The 22,090-nt window shown below is 25.6% G+C and overlaps 2 long non-coding RNA genes and 1 pseudogene across 3 annotated transcripts; all 3 read left to right on the top strand.

Annotated features, from left to right (window-relative positions):
* Positions 1 to 4,653: 4,653 nt before the first annotated feature.
* On the top strand, positions 4,654 to 12,396 carry LOC149892100 (uncharacterized; annotated as a pseudogene). The gene is made up of 3 exons (XR_016449679.1): positions 4,654 to 4,662; positions 9,628 to 11,410; positions 11,642 to 12,396. The product of XR_016449679.1 is annotated as an uncharacterized LOC149892100 (transcript).
* Positions 12,397 to 16,054: 3,658 nt separating this feature from the next.
* LOC149892101 (uncharacterized) lies at positions 16,055 to 19,787 on the top strand. The gene is made up of 2 exons (XR_016449413.1): positions 16,055 to 16,296; positions 17,220 to 19,787. It is a non-coding gene; the product is annotated as an uncharacterized LOC149892101 (long non-coding RNA).
* A 593-nt stretch (positions 19,788 to 20,380) lies between these two features.
* LOC149892102 (uncharacterized) lies at positions 20,381 to 21,700 on the top strand. The gene is made up of 2 exons (XR_016450028.1): positions 20,381 to 20,606; positions 21,358 to 21,700. It is a non-coding gene; the product is annotated as an uncharacterized LOC149892102 (long non-coding RNA).
* Positions 21,701 to 22,090: the final 390 nt, after the last annotated feature.

Here is a 22,090-nt window from a genome sequence, read left to right on the forward strand (position 1 = left end):
AAATCCAATGTTGTCTATTATATATTGTGAATTATTCTTACATGATGTAATGAAAACAAACTTGCATAATTTAAACGTGGAGTTTTAGAATTCATTTAAAGCAAATAATATATATTTTTTAATTTTAGATTAAGTTTTTATACCGTGCCAAAAAAATGTTGTGTGTATGCTTGTCACAATATTTATCAAAATGAATGTGTATATATATATATATATATATATATATATATATATATATATATATATATATATATATATATATATATATATATATATATATATATATCGAGTAAAGCTAGTTAAGTATCAGTGCATCAATTTCCAAGTAATAATGTTGAGCGTGAATGATGGATAAAAGCCATTCCAATCTCTAATTTAGTTGTTACCAATAATACTGTTATCTGTGAGTTACACTGGCCTCCATGTTTTGAAACATTTACAGTATGTGAAGGAAAACGTCAATCAAAAAATTGCTCCATTTGTTTGGCTGGAAGTACCCTTGTCTCTAATTCCAACTGCTGTTCAAACTCAAAGAACTACCATAATATCTTTAAGTGGCATTAGAAATACATTATATGATGAGTATATAAAAATCTTAGCTTAGAAACATTTCATAATAGAATTAAGCGTAATGTTTCTATTTTAGCAATCAATCTATTGATAACTGTTGACACCTGGTCTAAGTTTGATAAGATACTTGACTTTTAAGTTAAAAATGGACAATAAAAAAGAAGCAATTTTGCAACATATTTCATTTATGGGACAAAAAAAATAATTGGAGATTAAATTTATACATCAAACATAGTTATATGCTTATTTTGCATATTTTTTATCATCAGGAGATAAAAGGCCAGAAGGATAACTTTAATTTCATTCTATGGACACAAGATCCACAACATTCTGACATTTTTTTAATATTGTCATTATTTTTATATCTTAAAGTTCATTTTAATTTTATTATTTATCACTTACTGTTGTTAATAGTTTTATCAAGCTCTAATTTTTTTTGTTGTTGTTTTTTTTACTTGTTCTTCTGTATTATTTTTTTCATCTGTTTCAGTTGTTAAAATTTCTTTTTTTTTTCATATATACAGTTACTATGCTTTTTTTTGTTGATACAGGGCTTTTGTTGGTGTTGGTGTTAGTTAAGGTTTCTATTTTACTTCGTAATATTTTAAATTATTGTTGTTGTTTATTATCTTTGTTATACTTTTAAGCTAATGTGGTTATGTTATTAAATTTCTCTTATCACTTATCATTTTTGTAATTTATTATTACTTTTCTTGTTTATTGCTTTTGTAAACTTTTTAAATTCTTTGTATTAGTGTTACTGTTATTTGTTTTTTTTATTGCGTTTTAGAATCCTTTTTTGTTATTCAATGTTGTAATTATTAATTATCTTTAAATATAGTTGTTGTTGTTGTTTTGTTTTTTTTTTTGTTTGGATTGTGGTGGATTAAAAATTCCAACAGATATTTCTTGCCAATAGACATTTTAAAGTTATTTTGTGAACATTTTTAAATTGAGCTTGCATTTTTTTGTAAATTTTTTTATTCAAGTTTGAGTGTTTTTCATCATAATTATAACTATCATGATAAAATCTACTTTATTGCTATTGCTTAACATTCTAAAATAATAATATATTATTTTAATAATAGTATGCTATCATTTAACAGTTTAGTTTTATTTTTTAATTTATTGATAATTTATTATGAAAAATTTTTATAACTGTTATGAGTGAATGAGGTATCAGATGGTACGAATTATATGATGCATCATGTGGTCATTTTTTTTAAAAAAAAAAGAAAAGTTTAGCATGTAAATAATATTTATGTTATGACAAAGTTGCTTATAATTATTATCAAATAGTATTTGTGTGCACTTTTTTCATCTTATCAAGCAATTCATGTGTATATGTTTGAAAAGGAAATAAGTAAGTGAATTATTTTTTAAAAAAAGGAAATTAAAGTAAACAACATTCTCTTATTAATTTTTAAATTCATTTTAAAAATAATTGCATTTAGCGCTTTGAGGTATCATGGGGCCCAAAAGAATATTTGTGTGTTTTGTGGTGCAGTAAAAAAATATCTAGCATCAAACTTTAAATTGCCTTCACAAATATACATAGACTGTAGAAATGGACATATACTGTTTATATTCATTAGCAATGATGAATCACACAACTCAATAAGCTTTAGGGCTTCAAGATTTGTAAAAGTCATATTAAACTTCTTGTTAGAGAATCAAAATATGGGCTTGCAATTTTTTAAGAGGTTCTAAACATTTTATTGACTTTTACAATGAGCCTTTCTTGTGTCAAATAACAGTATTGTCAGCAACACATTCATTTCAGTCAACCACAAATTCAAGAAACACTATTTCATCTTTGCCAGTTAACGCATCTCCTAAACATATAAGTGTTTTATCTTTATCTGATTCAAGACCACTATTCAGACTAAGAGCTGACCAGCTGTCTCCTAGAACAAGAGTCGTAAAATGACAGTTTAGTATTTTGGCAAATGATATTACTACCAAAATATGAAAGCATAGAGAGGATGTGAAGGTGTTAAGGGAAAATGTTAAACTAAGGGCAAGATTTAAACATCTCAATGAGGCTATTGCTCACAAAAACAAGATAATTAAAAGTTTGAGAAATAAATAAAAACATTTAAATTTATTCTAACATTTAAAGTTCGTTGTAAAAACACAGTATGCTGACATTTATTTTTCTTATTTTTATTGTGGTAATGTTTTTGTATTTCCTTGTTATAATAACATTGTTATTTTTATAAATTTTGTTATAATTGTTACTCTTTTTTATTATTATTGTTACTTTTTTATACATGATATATATTTTTTTTATTATTGTTTTTTGTTATTCTTATTATTATTATTATTATTTTTGTTCTTATTCTTATTTTTGTTAATGTTATTCTTGTTCTTATTGTTATATCTATTCTTATTGTTATTATTATTCTGTTTTTCTATTTTTAAAATTTTTCTCATTATTCGTTGTTATTATTAATTTTCTTTTAATTTTATTTTATTACTTATATTTATATTTTCATATAAACTATTCCTATTATTTTAATTATTTTTCTTCTTATATTTTGTTAATATTCATGTTTTTACAGTTGTTATTTTTATTATTTTTGTTATTGTATTGTTATTTGTAATACTATTCCTTTTATTATTATTGTTATTTTTATTAATAGTGATTTTATATTGTCTTTATTCTTCATTTTTTTAAAATTGTAATTATAATTAAATTTTCTTTTTGATTTTGTTATTATGGTAATTATAATTATCACTTTTATTTTTGCTTTTTTTTTTCTTCATATTTTTTTTTAACTAAATTTGCTCTTCATATTGTTATTCTTTTTTATTGTTCTTCTTATTATTATTCTCATTGTTGTTATTATATTTATTATTATTCTTCCTCATTTTTTTGGTTATATTTTGTAACTGTTTTTTTTTCTTTTTGTTGTTATTATGATTATTATTGTTATGATTATCTTTCTTTTTTGTTACAATTATTTTTAATTTTATTTTGTTTTTATTAAATATGTTCGTACTGTTATTCTTTTTATTTGTCCTTTTGTTTATATTCCTCTTACTGTTAATATACCTATTGTTATTTTTGTTCCTCTTTTTTTTGTTGTATATTTTTTAATTGTTAATTTTCTTTTTATGGTTTTTATAATAATTCTTGTTATAGTTGTTATTTTATATATCATCATTATTTGCGTTATCATTATTCCTGTTATTATTGTTTTTCCTATTTTCATTATTACAATTACTATTTAAATTTTCATCATTATTTTTGTTATTATTCATTTCATTATTTTCTATTTTTTAGTATCATTATTATTCTTATTGTTACTATCCTTGTTATCATTTTTTTTACTCTTTTTGTTATTAATTTTTAATTAATACTCTTTTTGTTATTACTCTTTTTGTTATTTTTTTTTTTTATATTTGTTTTTTATTGTATTATTATTATCATTATTTTTATAATTCTTCTTATCCTTACTACTCCTTTTTTTTTGTTGTTGTTTACATTTACATTTTGTATATTTTTATTGTTGTTTTTGGTAACAGCTAGTTTATCATCTGATCCCTAATTTCAGGTGATTTTTGATGACTTTTTTTTTTTTTTTTTTTTTCATAGTCCATTACAATAAGTCTGTTTCATTATGATTTAGTATGCAAGTAGTTTACTCATAAAATATTTCTATTAGATAAAGTAGAAAGGATTTAAATTTTTATTAGAAAAAGTAGAAAGGATTTAAAGTAGAAAATAAGCCATTGCATGGCTTATTAAAATTCCTGTTCCAATATTGGATAATAGCACATGTAATGTAACTCTTAACTCTATACACGAGCATTTTTTAAGACAAGTTAGTTTGTTTTTGCTTGATGAAAAATCCATGAGACCTAAACATGCCTTAAATGCAATTGATAGGTTGTTAAAAGATATTTGCAACAACAACTTTCCGTTCAGAGGAAAAATCTTTCTTTTTGGTGGTGACTTTAGGCAAATTCTTCCTGTTGTGAAAAGAGGACAACCAGCTGAAATAGTAGAATCGTGTATAAAATGTTCTTGGCAATGGGTGCAGAAGTTTGCATTAACTAAAAATGTGGGGGTACAAGATGGGGAAGGTGAATTTTCCCAATGGCTACTAAAACTTGAGAATGAAACAATACCTGTCAAAGAGGAGGATCCTTTTAAAGGATGCATTGAAATAACAAATCAGTGCATTATTAGAGAAAATGAATCGATTGTTGAAAAGATTTTTGGAGATGCTGATCAAAATGATTAAACGCGTGATTTTAACACCAACTAATGTTGATTCATTATCAATCAATGAAGAAGTGCTTGAATGTCTGCCAGGTGAGGTCAAAATTTATTTAAGTGCTGATCAAGTTGATACTGATGACCTTAATGAAAGAAATAACTTTCCTGTTGAGTTCTTGAACAGCTTAACTCCTTCAGGTATGCCACCTCATTGTTTGAAATTGAAAATTGGTTGTGTATTTATGCTACTTAGAAATTTAGATCTCAAAGCTTGGTTATGCAATAGTACTCGAATGAAAGTTTGTGCTCTTCAAAGTAGTAATATTGATGCAGAGGTTTTGACAGGTGTTTCTGGTGGTAAACAGGTTTTTGTTTCTCCAATTCAGATGGCTCCATCAGATTCTAATTTACCTTTTGTTCTGAAACGTTATCAGTTTCCTGTCAATGATTGGCTTATTCAATGACAATTAATAAAAGTCAAGGTCAAGCATTTGATAGAGTTGGGGTATATCTTAAAAAACCGTGTTTCTCTCATGGTCAACTATATGTTGCATGTTCAAGAACTAGAGCATTTAATAGTTTGTTTTTCAAAATTGATAAACATCTCATTCAAGGTATGGTAGGTGAAAAGTGTTACTTAAATAATGTTATATTTTCTAATGTTCTTAATTTATAGTCTTTAGTTTTTCATTTCGAAAACTTACTGTTTGTAGGTTCTGAGCACAATTTGTATGTATAACTTTATTTATTAGTTTAATTTTTTTTTTTCATAGTTTTTGAAAAATATATCTGTCATTTAATATTGTTATAAAATGTGTTTATATATGTGTTTATATAAAACCATATTTTTTTATAGTTGTATATATGTTTAAATTATGTTGTTTCCATGTTTTCAAAGTGGTGTGACTTGGCATTATGTTGAGCAAGATTGATAACCTTGCCAGCCAAGCGATGTACTTGTAGCAGAGGTGTGACTTGGCAGCATTTAGTGCCAGGCAATGTTACTGCTTTAGAGCTAGGTTGTGTTGTCTAGCCTTTTTTAATTATTCTAGAAACACATAATAATGTCTGTTAATGTTTAGCTTAATGTGTATGAGAGTATGCAACCTTGATCTTTAAATCTAGGGTGTTTTAATGTTCTAAATTTGAAGTAATTGAATAACTAATATTGAACATAAAAACAAATATACTTTTATGTATTTATATGTTTAGTAAAAAGATAATCATAGTTAACTTTAAATTGATTTTCTAATTCATATTTTAATTTGGTTTGTTATTTTCGCTTGATTTTAGGATCAAGGGTGTAAATATTCTATTGTTATGTGTTATTGTTGTGATGTTTTGTGTTGATATTCATTTTTAACAATAGACACCTTCACATCGGTGAGTATTTTTAAAAATGAATAATAGGTAGTTTCATTATTAGAACTTACTGCTTTTTCTATTTACTAAAAGCCAAGATAGCATTATGCTAGAAATGCAATTTATATCTGAATTTGTTTTTTTTTGTTTTGTTTTTTTTTTCTTTTTTCTTTTTAGTATTGTTAATCCTTTTGTACTTCGAAATAGATTTTATAGTTACATTTTCGATAAATACTTATATTAACTGCCATGTCAAAATAGGTTACTATAAATAGGTAAATCAATTTTCAGTATTTATGTGGTGTTTTTTGTTGTTGTTGTTGTTGTAGTTATGGTATCATAATTCCGTTTTTTTTTTCTTTAAGAATTATGCATGACGCATTTATACGATTTATAAAATGAAACCTGATTACCTTTCATTGTAAATTTTTGTCAGTTCTTTTTAAATCTTTTTTAACGAGGGTGGTGATTATTGTAGTTTTGCGCATTTGTCAAATATCGAGTTACTTAAATTTTATAAGGTGTTTAACTAATTAATTAGCTTAGTTTGCATTTGCAACACTTTTCAGGAAAGAAAAAATTCTTATATATGTTAAATTCTTATACATATTAAAAAGAAAAAATTATTATACATGTAAATCATTGTTTTATATTTTATTATTCTGGTAAAAGGTCTTCATCAAAAACTTGATTACTCTTAATAAAAATAACTCTATTCTCCTGACCACCATTAAGGCAAAAATGGAGAAGGGAGGTCTTTTATTAGTGTAAAAATATTTAAGAAAATTAAATTTCAAGTAACAAAAGGAATTTTTAGTAAATCGTAGCAAATTACCGTTTACTAAAAACTATTGAAACAAAGAGGCCATATATAAATATGGTCAGATTAGTGCCAGATATAGTAATGGTCAAATGTTCAGTTATTTTTAAGAAATTTTTTTAGTTGTGTGCATTTAACGTTTTAAAGTCAATTTCCTTTTTTAAAGAAACATGTTTAAAAGGGATACCAAAAAATGAATAACTCATGTCCAACTTACGTTCGCTTTATATTAATCTTATTAGTTAAAGTTCATGTTATAAAAAATATAACAAGAATTTAGCTTAACTTTTTCGCCAATTTAAAGCATGATGAAGTGTTATTATTTTGTGTCAGTAACTAAAAACATTGTTTTGAACTTAGTAATGTCGAGGAAAATAGTTCTGCCTTTCACTGATATGACCTATGTCAGTTGTAAATTACTCAAATAATGTTAAATAATTAGTAAAATATTTTACCTCTGCATACTTTTTATTTTAATTTTACAGATGGTTAAATTTTTTCAATATGAAGGTGCTTTTTTAAAATGGTAATAGTTAAGGTTTTGCAACTTTAAATTGTGGAAAACTGCCACTATAAATTAAGTTACAGACTGACCATAACCAGTATTACGGGTTGCTTTTTGCTAGTTTTTATTGTTTTTGTTATTACTATTGTTATTATTACTATTATTATTATTATTATTATTATTATTATTATTATTATTATTATTATTATTATTATTATTATTATTATTATTACCATTATTATTATTACTATTTCTGTTATTATTACTGTTATTATTACTGTTACTTTTGTCATTGTTATTATTAGTAGTACTATTATCATTATTTTAATTTTTAAAACTATTTCTATTATTATAAATATTTACATTTTTCTAATTGTTATCATTATTACTTTTCTTATGATTTCTTTTAATATTAGTGTTATTATTGTTTTTATTGTTTTTATTATTATCGTTATTTTTGTTTTTGTTATTAATTCTTTTAGTATAATTATAATTTTTCTTTTAGATAGTTACTGTTATCATTAGTTCTATTATTATTACTTTTTTGTTTATTGTTATTAATGTTTTTATTAGTAATAATATTATTTATTATGTTAATGTTATCATCATCATTTTAATTACTATTATTATCATTACTATATTAAAATTCTTTTTATTATTATATTTATTGCTGTTATTATTTTTTCTATTATTTTTTTTGTTTCTTTTATTCATATTATCATCATCAATGTTATAAATATTGCTTATATCTCATTATTATTTTTTTAGAATTTTTATTATTATTATTTTAACTTTTATTATAATTATTATTGTTTTTTATTATTTTTTTTTTTGTTATTCCTTTTATTATTGTTAATTTTTTTTTTTTTGTTTTTTATTGTTACTATTATCATTTTTACTTTTTTTATTATTATTAATATTCATATTTTTGTTTTTATTATTTTTGTCATTATTTTTTTTTGTTATATTTAATAGTTATATTGTTTTTTTTTATTTATTTATTGTTCTTGCTAATATTATTATAATTGTGTTTTTCTTTTTTTTGTTGATATCATTTTCTTTACTTTGATTATTCTTATTGTTTTAATTTATGTTTTTGTGTTATTTGCTTTATTTTTGTTACATGTTTCTTCGTCTTTTTTTACTTTTTTTTTTATTTTTATATACTTGTTTTGTTTTAAAATTCTTTTTGTTTTTTTGGTTTGGTCATTATTTTTATAATAATTATCATTCTTTTTATAATAATTATCATTCTTTTTATTATTGTTATATTTGTTCTTGCTATCATTTTTTTTGTTACTAATTTTTTTATTACACTTTTTATTATTTTGAATTTTTATTTTTTGTTATTATGAATGTTATTATTTTCCTTTTTGTTTTATCAATATATATGTTTTATTTAAGTTGAATTATCAAAATATATCTGAAATACATTTTATAAAATGAGTGAATTAAATTTACATTTTAGTTTTCAAATTTTTTCTATAAAGTTTCAAGTTTTAAATAGTTTTGTTGCTCTTGAATGCATTTTTAATATTCCAAGTCATTAAATGCTTAGATAAGTTTCAAAAAAGCCACTAATGTGTTTTAGACAGTTTAAGTTAAGCTTTTTAAAATTGTCCCCCACCCTTCCTCTGAAATTGGTCCTGTTGACACCTTTGTTTAAAGTTTAAGCAAATGAAGGAGTGTATTATGAAAAAGCATATTGTTAATTTTTTTGTATTTCTATTCTCTCTAAAGAAATATATATTTGAGTTAACAATTGTAGAAATGAAATTGTAAAACATAACATTAAAATCTGTTAAGAAAATAATGTGGTAAGCAAATATGAAAGAAAAATATATTCAATAAGAATTTCATGTGGTTATCATTAGCAGCTCTATTGCAAATATTTTGATAGAAAAATTAAAAAGTGTTGCAATCCTTTTGAAATGCAAAAGGAAAAGTAAAAAGACTTCTGTAAAATTTAATCTAACATTTATTATAGTTACAGCAGATCTCTTATGGGAATAAAATGGAAAATGTTTTGTGAAGATTTATAATAGTTGTTAAGATTTCAGTTGCTTTTAAAACTTATCTAAACTTGCTTTTTTTTTTAGGGAACTTAAAGAATTCCCTTGACTTTTGCTTTTATAAGAAAAGAATTTAAATATAACCCTGGGTTTGAAAACATGCAGCAAACATTACATAAGAGCAGTAGAAGCTGATGAAGATTTTACTTGACAGGAAGAGTGGGAGTCACAAAGTAAGAAATGTTAAAGTTTAATACTTTTATATGAATTACTTTGGATTTCACCAGCAAAACAAAATTGTGAGGATATTATCAGACAGAGTTGCTGAAAAGGTTTTGTTAGCATATAATATTGGAGATGTTTCTTTAACTTCACGAATAAACAGCACCATTTCAAACAGTAACATAAAGATAAAGATCTAAACAGTTTAATGTATGAATTCAAAAAAAATAATTAATTGATTGACTCCTAACACTATAAGGTGCAAATGTTAACACTTGCAACAAATTCTTGGACATATAAAAAGATATCAAATTACTTTGAACTGTCTGATTGTCTTTTTCTAAAGTTAAAAAAGATAAACATGAGCAGAGGATTTTATCATTACCAGGAAAAAATCTAAAAAACCATATTATACCAGAAACAGTCAAATTAGTGATAATTTTTTATCAAAGAAATAAGTTTCTAAGAAGGATGCCAGGGAAAAAAAGACTTAGTATTAAAAAAACCCAACACATTCAAAAAATGTTATTACTACTCAATCTTAAAGAATTACATGTTGCACATTTACAAAACACATCTAAAAAAGACTATCCTAATGTCAATGTCAGTTTGTCAAACTTTGCAATCTGAAACCCAAAGTGGTGCATTTCAGCTAATGTCTCAGTTAGTCTCAATATAAGTGCATACAAAAAATCTTTAAAATGCAAAACTTCTCATGGATGCAATTATTTGGAATAAAAGTTAAAAGGATTCTATTTCTGTAATTGTTTGTTCTGTTAAAAATGCTGTATGCTGCACCAATTTGACCAATCCCCAGGTATTCAAGCAGGTGTTTAGTACAAGAGTTTATAGGCAATTAGCTAAGAAAAATTATTCAAAGTATTCAAGCAATGGCAGACCACTGACTATACAACACTAGTGTTGCAAATACTGCCACTCAATAGTTTTAATGTCTTCTTTTGCAGTATCATTGAAACCCTTATCACAAAATCATATATTACAAAAACACAAAGTAATTACTTAAAAAAAACTGCTAAGAAAATCTTCATCAAAAGAAATGAATAATTTTTGAAGATTTTGCTGAAAATTATCATTATATGTAGTCCAGGTTGAGGTTAAAAGTTATAAATGGAGCAAAAGTTATTTGTCACATTTTTTCACTTGCACTTTACTTTATAGAGAAAATAAAAATCTTTTTGTTACTTTTCAGAAAATGTTGATCACAACACAGGGTTTTTTTAAAAAATTTAAGAATATAAAATTAGATATGTAAAAGAAAATTTATCTGATGTATCTTGTGTGAAGTACTTTTCCCATGGCTGTTTGAAAGCAATAAGTTATAAATAACAAGCATTGATGCAATTTCTGAAGTATTCAATTTTATTCCAAAAAAGATAATGGTAAAGAGTTTTTTTTAAACATTTAAAAAGTTCTTAACAATATTGAATAATACACTGTTTTTGAAACTCAAACTTATAATCTTATCATTTAAAATGATTTTTCAATAAAGTTTTCATAATTTTTTTTCTTACAAATTATGAAGATAATCTAGAAAGCATGTTTGTTGTGTTAGCATCTTTTTAAAAAAGATGATCTGCTTTTTTTTTATTATTTTATTTTCTATATCAACATTCTATGTACATTTTGATAATAAAGCTGGAGCTGATCTAACCAAAGAATGATCCAAAACGGTAACCATACTGTAATTAATTATTGAAATTAAGCAAAATAGTTGTGAAGATCTTAACAGTTTTTTTATCTTTCTTATAAATTTTTACTTTAATTTGTTTTTAGGTTTAAGTAGTGAGTATTTGATAAATCTGCATTTAGTTAAATTGTTTAAACAGTTTCTATCAGCTTTAAAAATTTTTTATTTGCATATTAACTTTCTTTAATGCTTTAGCTTTTTTTTTCTTCTTCAGCATATGATATCTAGTAAGATATCTGGAAGACCCTATTTTGATGAGATTCTTCATTCATCTTTTCTTAGTTGTTTGACTTAAGTGAGGGAATAACTGCCAATATTACAGACCGCGTACGGGTTCTTAAAAAAGTGACTAACTTGAGATCAATTTTTATTTGCCCAACAATTCAAAAGCACCTGGAATAAATCATTTTTATTGATCGGTTTTTCGCCTTTCAATTGAGGATCGAATTATTCTCAAAGATGCTCTGATGGATTTAAATCTGAGTTTTGAGAAGGCCAGTCCGAAATAAAAAATTTTTTCAAATGGAAAATTTTTTTATAGAATTTCCCAAGTAGCAACGCTTGTATGGGCCAGTGCCGGCTACGCTAGTTCTGGCGATCCATTTACGGGACATTAAAGTTCCATGAATGGCATGCCGGAGCCGATATGAACTATTGTTGTACCGTAAAAGATTCACCAGAGCTGGTTTACCAGATAGCAACTGTCATGTGGTCCTTTTGCGGCATTCCAGTCCTGGATATCCAATAATGGGCCGATTACAGATTGCACGCCAGAGCCAGTTATCCACAACTGGACCACCGCTTAAAACATAACTGAATAGTATATAGGGCAGTTTTTTTGAAGCCTGTTTTGGACTCTCAAGATGGCGACGGAATAAACGAGCGCTTATATGAAAATTATAAAACTGATTGTAATGAAGTTTTATTTTGAGTTCAAATATTGTTAAATATATAAGCTTCAAATAAAAATCTGTTTTTCTGTTTAACATAACATTTTTTCGCAAAAATATTTACATAAATTTCAAATGTAAATATATATTTTTTGGTTGATAAAATATATTCTTACAATAATTTGTTGTATGTTACCTTTTCTATTTTTCGTTTTTTAGAATAAATATGATAAAATAATGTACAAGTTCTCAGTAAGACTGTATAATTTTTATATTTTTGGTTGGTTTAAATTTATTTTGTAAAATAGTGAAGAAAAAGTATTTAAGTTTTAAATTTAGACCAAAGAAACCTAGTTATTATATAGGTCTAAAATGATAATTGCTAACCAACTTACAACTGTTGGGAGCTGCCAACATAGTAATTTATTAATTGCTTGTGCAGAATTCTCAAATAATAGTAAAAATAACAGTAAGTATAACAGTATAAAATATTAATAAAAAAGTATAGTAGATGATTTAAATGTTTCTTTATTTAAAAATTTATTAAAATACATTATGAAAAAACTTAAGGTCTTCTTACATGCATTTATATCTTAAACTAGAAGGGATTATTCCTAAATTTTAAGAGAAAATTATTAACATTTAAAGATATAAACTTATATGTATTATACATTTTCGGATAACATGCAGAATGTATATTTTGTTCTTAATTTGTTTAGTAACAAGTAATGTGTTGTATTCAACTACGAAGGATGATGTATATTTACAGGAGCATCCGAAAGTGACATCCTCAAAAGCAATTGTTCATTATTTGGCAGGAGCTGCTTAGCATAACGGTGGCAGAAAACAAAGAGCCATAAAAAAGTCTGCTGAGATAAATAGCTTTGAACATTTTTAAATACCAATCGTTGGTAGTATGGTTGCTATAATTGCAACCTGGCATAAATTATGTACACGGATTGACTTTACATTTTAGTTCTAAATGTTTCTTAAAGGGATTTTGATGATGACATAATTCATCAATAATAATAATAAAAATTGTAAAATAGGTAGCCCCTTATAAAACATTTCTGAAGAAATTTAAATGTATATAAATCACATCTTTTTGGTATTTTTATATAGTAATTTATATTATATATTACAAATGTGTCATAATTTATATCATATATATTACATTAATAATTAACGTTATATATAATATAATAATTAAGTCAAAATGGTTTGTTTTTATTAACGAATTCTTCTTTATAAGATTTATAAATAGCATTTGTTCGTTGAATTTGGTTTTATTTTGATGAAGGAATTTATATTTATTTTGTTTCAAACTTCCAAATCGAAAAGAGTGATTTAACTTAATGGTATTTTCTCTATTCCATTAATAAGGAACATTTAAATGGCAGGCTTTAATAATTTGATTAAAATAAATTAGAAATCTAAAACTTTGTTTTCATATTTGAGTGATATGTACATGCAGTATGTAAAACTGATGAAGAGGTACGTTATAATATATGGATATATAATATATAAAAGATGAACGTTATAATATATATAATAACAGTTAATCGCCATTATTATAATATATAATATATTATAATAATGGCGATTAACTGTTATTATAAAGATGTGATAATATTACATATATATATATATATATATATATATATATATATATATATATATATATATATATATATATATATATATATATATATATAATATTATCACATCTTTATAAGGTGTTATATAATGTAATATATATTATGTTACATTGTAAAGATGCTTTATTATGTGATATTAATAATATGAAAATTATCATCTGATATAAAATAAATATAATAATATAACATCTTAGTAAGATGCTATATCATTATGATGCAGTTATATTTTGTAAATATCTATGATTATTGTTAATCCTGACTATAACATATATAATTTACATATGTTAAGATTCCTAATAATACAGTGGTTTTCATAAATTTAGACGCACTCATATTTGAGAATAGAAATTTTTAGTTTTTCAACGATAAAACAATAACGAAAAAGATTTCGGTTTAGTTTTTTTTTTATTTATTAGATAAATACCTACAGAATACAAAATTTTAAAAAAATTTTAAAAAAAAAATACAAATACTAAGTAATAATTAGGTACAACTAGATGGTATTAAAAAAATAAGACAAAAAAAATTGTTCATAAGTTTAGACACACGAAACATTAGGAGGCGTAATTTATGAACCAATCAATATTTTGTGTATCTGGCTTTTGCTTTAATACAACTAAGAACACTTCTTGGCATAGACTCAACAAGATTTTTGCACATCGTTTCTGGAACCCTTTACCAGGTCTCCTTAAGGACGTCCTTCAGCTGGTCAAGTGTGGAAATTTGAACCTTTGCCAATTCATGGTCAATCCAAGCCCAAATGTTTTTAATTAGGTTTAAATCAGGTGAGTATGCAGGCCACGGTATTGTCTTGATATTATTATCGTTGAACCACTCCTTTGTAAAGTATGCAGTATGTGCAGTTGCGCCATCTTGTTGAAGTTTCCATGGTTTATCATTGAGCATAAGCAGGTCAAAGGTATTAGATTTTTTTCCATTACTTTTACGTATATTTTGGAGTTGATTCTTCCGGTGTATTTTTGGCACATACCAACACCTTTGTAATTGAAGCATGACCAGATTCCTATTGAGCCTCCTCCACTTTGTACAGTCGGTCTAATGTACCTGGCGTAATATTTTTCGTGAATCATTCTTTTGACCGTTATGTTAGATTTGCGATTGATAAGCTCAAAGTTACTCTCATCACTCCACATAGTGTTTTTCCATTGTTCAATTGTCCAATACCTTCTTCCACGACAATATTTTAGTCTCCTTCGTTTATCATATGAACGCAGGACCGGTTTCTTCAAAGCAGAGTAGACTCCAATCTTGTATTTAATAAATATTCGGCGGACTATGCTTTGAGAAATAGATGTATTTCGCGTTGTATTGAATTCTGTGGTCAATTCTTTGGAACTAATTCTTGGATTAGCTCTGATAGCTCTATAAAAGCACTATCGTGCTTTCTGGTGGTTGACAAGGGTCTACCTGGCCTCGTTTTCTCGCTGGCACCATCAGTGTGAAGAAAGTTTTGCTTTGTTGTCCGAACGCATTTCTCAGAAACTCCAATTGACCTGGCGATTTCTCTATTACTTTTGTTTCCTTCTTTGATGTAAGCAATAATTTTTCATCTTTCTCCTTGAGTGATACGCCTATTTTTCGCGTCTTTTTAGTGCAAAACTAACTTAACTATTGTTTATTTATTAAATAATGATTAACTAATTCCAGGTATCTCATATTAATATATGGTTCTTTGACAAAATCAATTAATTTAGGCCTATTAATGAGAAATATGGGAAAAAAACTGCTAATTAACTATCAATTAACAAGATAAAAGACTTTTGATTGTGCGTCTAAATTTATGAATAAAATAAAATCAAGCTTATCAATTAACTTTTTTGTATTCATTGGTATAGAATGAGTAATAAACATCTTATAAAAAAAAATTAAGGTTCTCTATAATAGAGTTTCACTTCCTCTATTGAATTAGGGGAGCATGGGGTAAGATGACGAATGGGGCAAGATGACGACCTACCATTATCTTCAAAACTCAACTAAATATGAAAGCTGTAGCTAAGACTGTAGCTAAGAGCGATGTAGATTATATCTACTTGATTTATTTATGTTTTCTTTATAAATATTATTTTCGGGATGAAAGATAAGTATAAAATAAGGTTTTTCCGATATTAAGAAAAAAAAAATTATCCACTTGCATTTGATTTTTTTCATCATTACATCACCAGCTTAAGGTAAGCGAGAATTTTTCGTTTAGCTTGTTCAATTTGGAAGCCATACGATTAGTGTTAAGCTATGATAACTTATTTGTGTACAATACTGAATCATTTTTGAAGATTGTGTTGTCTAGGGGCAAGATGAACGGGGTAAGATGACTCGTTCGTCGTTTTGCCGAAGTAAATGTTTTACTAAAAACTGTATAAACGCTGCCGCTTGTTTTGTTTAACTTATAACAATAAACACAATTATAATAAAATAATTTAGAGCAATAGTTAAAGTTACTTTAAAGTTAATTATTTAAAATTATGTTGTGAATATTATTATTTATGCATATTTCAATTTTAGTTATGCATATATCTGTTTGTAAAATAAGCATAGCTAATATGATTAGGGTTAGTAACTATACTTTATGGTTATATTTAATCTGTTTTACACACACACACACACACACACACACACACACACACACACACACACACACACACACACACACACACACACACACATGTATATATATGTGTATATATATATGTATATATATATATGTATATATATATATACATATATATATATATATATATATACATATATATATATATATATATATATATATATATATATATATATATATACAGTGGCGTACCTAGGGTAAATAGCGCCTGGGGCAAACACCGATCTCGCGCCCCTCTTCCCCCACATAAAGTGCTTAATTACAATTTTTTAATAAATGATGACACAAACTTTATTTTATATAATATATTTATTTTATATGATATATTATTTCTTAATTTATTTTATATAATTCTCGCTTATTGTATCGCAACCAAGCCTGTTTTGCGCCCCTTTCAGGCTGGCGCCCATGGCACGTGCCCTGCCTGCCCTACCCTAGATACGCCACTGTATATATATATATATATATATATATATATATATATATATATATATATATATATATATATATATATATATATATATATATATGTAAAGTATATTTCTAATATGGTACATGTATTTGCATGTCATTTATTTAAATTGGCAGTACCATTCTAAACTATTGTGTTATTTGCAGTTATTAAAATGGTTCGCAACTATATCAGAACTACGAGTAGAGGTGCAAATGGAAATTGGACAATGCAGAACATGACTCAAGCTATTCAATTCCAATGCTTGCAGCAGAAACCAAGCTGCTTTAAATTTCGGAGTTCCAGAAGCAACACTGAGGCGTAAAAATAACAATATTATAACAAGGAAATACAAAAACATTACCACAATAAAAATAAGAAAAATAAATGTCAGCATACTGTGTTTTTACAACGAACTTTAAATGTTAGAATAAATTTAAATGTTTTTATTTATTTCTCAAACTTTTAATTATCTTGTTTTTGTGAGCAATAGCCTCATTGAGATGTTTAAATCTTGCCCTTAGTTTAACATTTTCCCTTAACACCTTCACATCCTCTCTATGCTTTCATATTTTGGTAGTAATATCATTTGCCAAAATACTAAACTGTCATTTTACGACTCTTGTTCTAGGAGACAGCTGGTCAGCTCTTAGTCTGAATAGTGGTCTTGAATCAGATAAAGATAAAACACTTATATGTTTAGGAGATGCGTTAACTGGCAAAGATGAAATAGTGTTTCTTGAATTTGTGGTTGACTGAAATGAATGTGTTGCTGACAATACTGTTATTTGACACAAGAAAGGCTCATTGTAAAAGTCAATAAAATGTTTAGAACCTCTTAAAAAATTGCAAGCCCATATTTTGATTCTCTAACAAGAAGTTTAATATGACTTTTACAAATCTTGAAGCCCTAAAGCTTATTGAGTTGTGTGATTCATCATTGCTAATGAATATAAACAGTATATGTCCATTTCTACAGTCTATGTATATTTGTGAAGGCAATTTAAAGTTTGATGCTAGATATTTTTTTACTGCACCACAAAACACACAAATATTCTTTTGGGCCCCATGATACCTCAAAGCGCTAAATGCAATTATTTTTAAAATGAATTTAAAAATTAATAAGAGAATGTTGTTTACTTTAATTTCCTTTTTTTAAAAAATAATTCACTTACTTATTTCCTTTTCAAACATATACACATGAATTGCTTGATAAGATGAAAAAAGTGCACACAAATACTATTTGATAATAATTATAAGCAACTTTGTCATAACATAAATATTATTTACATGCTAAACTTTTCTTTTTTTTTTAAAAAAAATGACCACATGATGCATCATATAATTCGTACCATCTGATACCTCATTCACTCATAACAGTTATAAAAATTTTTCATAATAAATTATCAATAAATTAAAAAATAAAACTAAACTGTTAAATGATAGCATACTATTATTAAAATAATATATTATTATTTTAGAATGTTAAGCAATAGCAATAAAGTAGATTTTATCATGATAGTTATAATTATGATGAAAAACACTCAAACTTGAATAAAAAAATTTACAAAAAAATGCAAGCTCAATTTAAAAATGTTCACAAAATAACTTTAAAATGTCTATTGGCAAGAAATATCTGTTGGAATTTTTAATCCACCACAATCCAAACAAAAAAAAAAACAAAACAACAACAACAACTATATTTAAAGATAATTAATAATTACAACATTGAATAACAAAAAAGGATTCTAAAACGCAATAAAAAAAACAAATAACAGTAACACTAATACAAAGAATTTAAAAAGTTTACAAAAGCAATAAACAAGAAAAGTAATAATAAATTACAAAAATGATAAGTGATAAGAGAAATTTAATAACATAACCACATTAGCTTAAAAGTATAACAAAGATAATAAACAACAACAATAATTTAAAATATTACGAAGTAAAATAGAAACCTTAACTAACACCAACACCAACAAAAGCCCTGTATCAACAAAAAAAAGCATAGTAACTGTATATATGAAAAAAAAAAGAAATTTTAACAACTGAAACAGATGAAAAAAATAATACAGAAGAACAAGTAAAAAAAACAACAACAAAAAAAATTAGAGCTTGATAAAACTATTAACAACAGTAAGTGATAAATAATAAAATTAAAATGAACTTTAAGATATAAAAATAATGACAATATTAAAAAAATGTCAGAATGTTGTGGATCTTGTGTCCATAGAATGAAATTAAAGTTATCCTTCTGGCCTTTTATCTCCTGATGATAAAAAATATGCAAAATAAGCATATAACTATGTTTGATGTATAAATTTAATCTCCAATTATTTTTTTTGTCCCATAAATGAAATATGTTGCAAAATTGCTTCTTTTTTATTGTCCATTTTTAACTTAAAAGTCAAGTATCTTATCAAACTTAGACCAGGTGTCAACAGTTATCAATAGATTGATTGCTAAAATAGAAACATTACGCTTAATTCTATTATGAAATGTTTCTAAGCTAAGATTTTTATATACTCATCATATAATGTATTTCTAATGCCACTTAAAGATATTATGGTAGTTCTTTGAGTTTGAACAGCAGTTGGAATTAGAGACAAGGGTACTTCCAGCCAAACAAATGGAGCAATTTTTTGATTGACGTTTTCCTTCACATACTGTAAATGTTTCAAAACATGGAGGCCAGTGTAACTCACAGATAACAGTATTATTGGTAACAACTAAATTAGAGATTGGAATGGCTTTTATCCATCATTCACGCTCAACATTATTACTTGGAAATTGATGCACTGATACTTAACTAGCTTTACTCGATATATATATATATATATATATATATATATATATATATATATATATATATATATATATATATATATATATATATATATATATACACATTCATTTTGATAAATATTGTGACAAGCATACACACAACATTTTTTTGGCACGGTATAAAAACTTAATCTAAAATTAAAAAATATATATTATTTGCTTTAAATGAATTCTAAAACTCCACGTTTAAATTATGCAAGTTTGTTTTCATTACATCATGTAAGAATAATTCACAATATATAATAGACAACATTGGATTTTCTTTTAAAAACAAATCTAAACAAATAATTGTCTACAACCGTAAAAAAATAGGCCTGCACAAAAAATTCCGGTTGCACGACGAATAGGCCTATAGTAAGAGGGGTAAGAGGGAGCGAGAGGGGTAGAGAGAAGTGGTTAAATATTTCCATGATAAAACCCCCTCCCCTTTGGTCACGTGAATGTCAAAAATTCCTAGGTTTGTGCGGATCCAGCGTCTATAGAATGAAATTGGTACATTCACGTGGGCCGTTTCCTAGTGTATTATTGGTTAAGGCAAACGATAAGCTTAGAAGTTCGCCTCTGCCACAAATGCCTATTCTCCACCAATAGGTCTGCCCTAATGAGCTACTTATGGGAAATACACCTACGTTAGCAGGCTTTGAAAATACACATAAAAAGGGCTTCTGTGATACAAGTTTCAAAATCTGCAAATACCAGGAGTAAACTGAGTAAGTTTTGATTTTGATTCGTTGAGTTTTTGTTTGGCTGTTTTACAGAGTTGCTTTAGCTAGCTTGAATGACCGGGGTACAAAATCTGCCTTAGACGTGCTAGTATTTCTTTACAAAGTTTATGTTGTTTATGGCTTATCGATTTTCTCACGGTGTTTGTGTTTACTTTATGAAAATGATTCGGTAATGCTGTGCAGCCTATTTAATAAAAGAGAATTTTTAAAAGTAATAATTAAGGAAGCCTTCTGCAAGTCTAGAGCTTTCACCATCTTCCTCCCCGGCATTTAGACATAATAGTTTTTTTTTAAGTCTTTTTTCTTTTTTCTTTTTGTTATGTTTTCTATGTTTCTATGTTGTCTTTCTATTCTGCTTTTCAGGCAGGGTTTTTGTTGTTGTTGCTAATGTTAGTTAAGATTTCTAATATATTTTGTAATATTTGTAATTATTGTTGTTGTTTATTATCTTTGTTATACTTTACAGTTAATGTGGTTGTATCATTAAATTCCTTTGATCACATTTCATTTTTGTAATTGATTATCATATTTTATTGTTACACTTTCCTTACACTTTATAAAGTCTTTGTATTAAAGTTGTTGTTATTAGTTGTTTTTATTGCGTTTTAGAATACTTTTATGTTATTCAATGTTGTAATCATTGATTATCTTTAAACAGTTGTTGTTGCTTTTTTGTTTTTCTTATTATACGTTTGAATTTTTCTTACTTGCTAAAAGTGCTCATGTATTTTTGCAGATGCTGTAAAGATTTCCATGATCAAAAGAGTTGTTATTGCATTTCGAGCATCAGTTCAGCTAAAGAATACACGACTTCAAAAAGAATGTGTGAATATGAACTGTATTTGAACGCATGACGTTGAGGAGTTTAATACGAATGTGGTTTGAATTAGTAGACACTCCTAACACTTTAGCCATACATACTTATATTTTTCGTCCACTCTATTTGTAGGATGGAAGTAATATTTCTTTTTAATGTTTTGAATATCTATGTTTGATGTTTGTGCTTTTGCATTTCTATTTAACAGTTTTATTTATGAAACTCTATAATCTATAATCTAATTGATATAAGAGTAAAAACAGTTCCGTGTCAAACCTATTATCTACCAATAATGAATAGTTAGAATAGAAAATTTCTCTTTCAATAATATATGTATTGTGGGTGTAAACTATTTCTATTTTATATATATATATATATATATATATATATATATATATATATATATATATATATATATATATATATTTGACACGAATAAATGTGTGTTTTACTATTATCACCCAAATAGATGACAGTATAGCTACATATTTTAATCTTATAAAAATCAAAACGAACAGTTAGTATAATATAATCCAATGACAGTACTATAATTAGCTTGATAGTATTGAAGGACTGTTAATAAATAAATATCTTATTAAACTACTTTCCCTAATATTGAGCTAATCATAGTTATAAAAGAAGATCCTAAGGA

The sequence above is a fragment of the Hydra viridissima genome, unplaced genomic scaffold (assembly GCF_058129835.1).
Source record: "Hydra viridissima isolate aposymbiotic clone 2 unplaced genomic scaffold, HvirCarnegie_v1 scaffold_2, whole genome shotgun sequence".
In the NCBI taxonomy this organism is placed as follows: domain Eukaryota; kingdom Metazoa; phylum Cnidaria; class Hydrozoa; order Anthoathecata; family Hydridae; genus Hydra; species Hydra viridissima.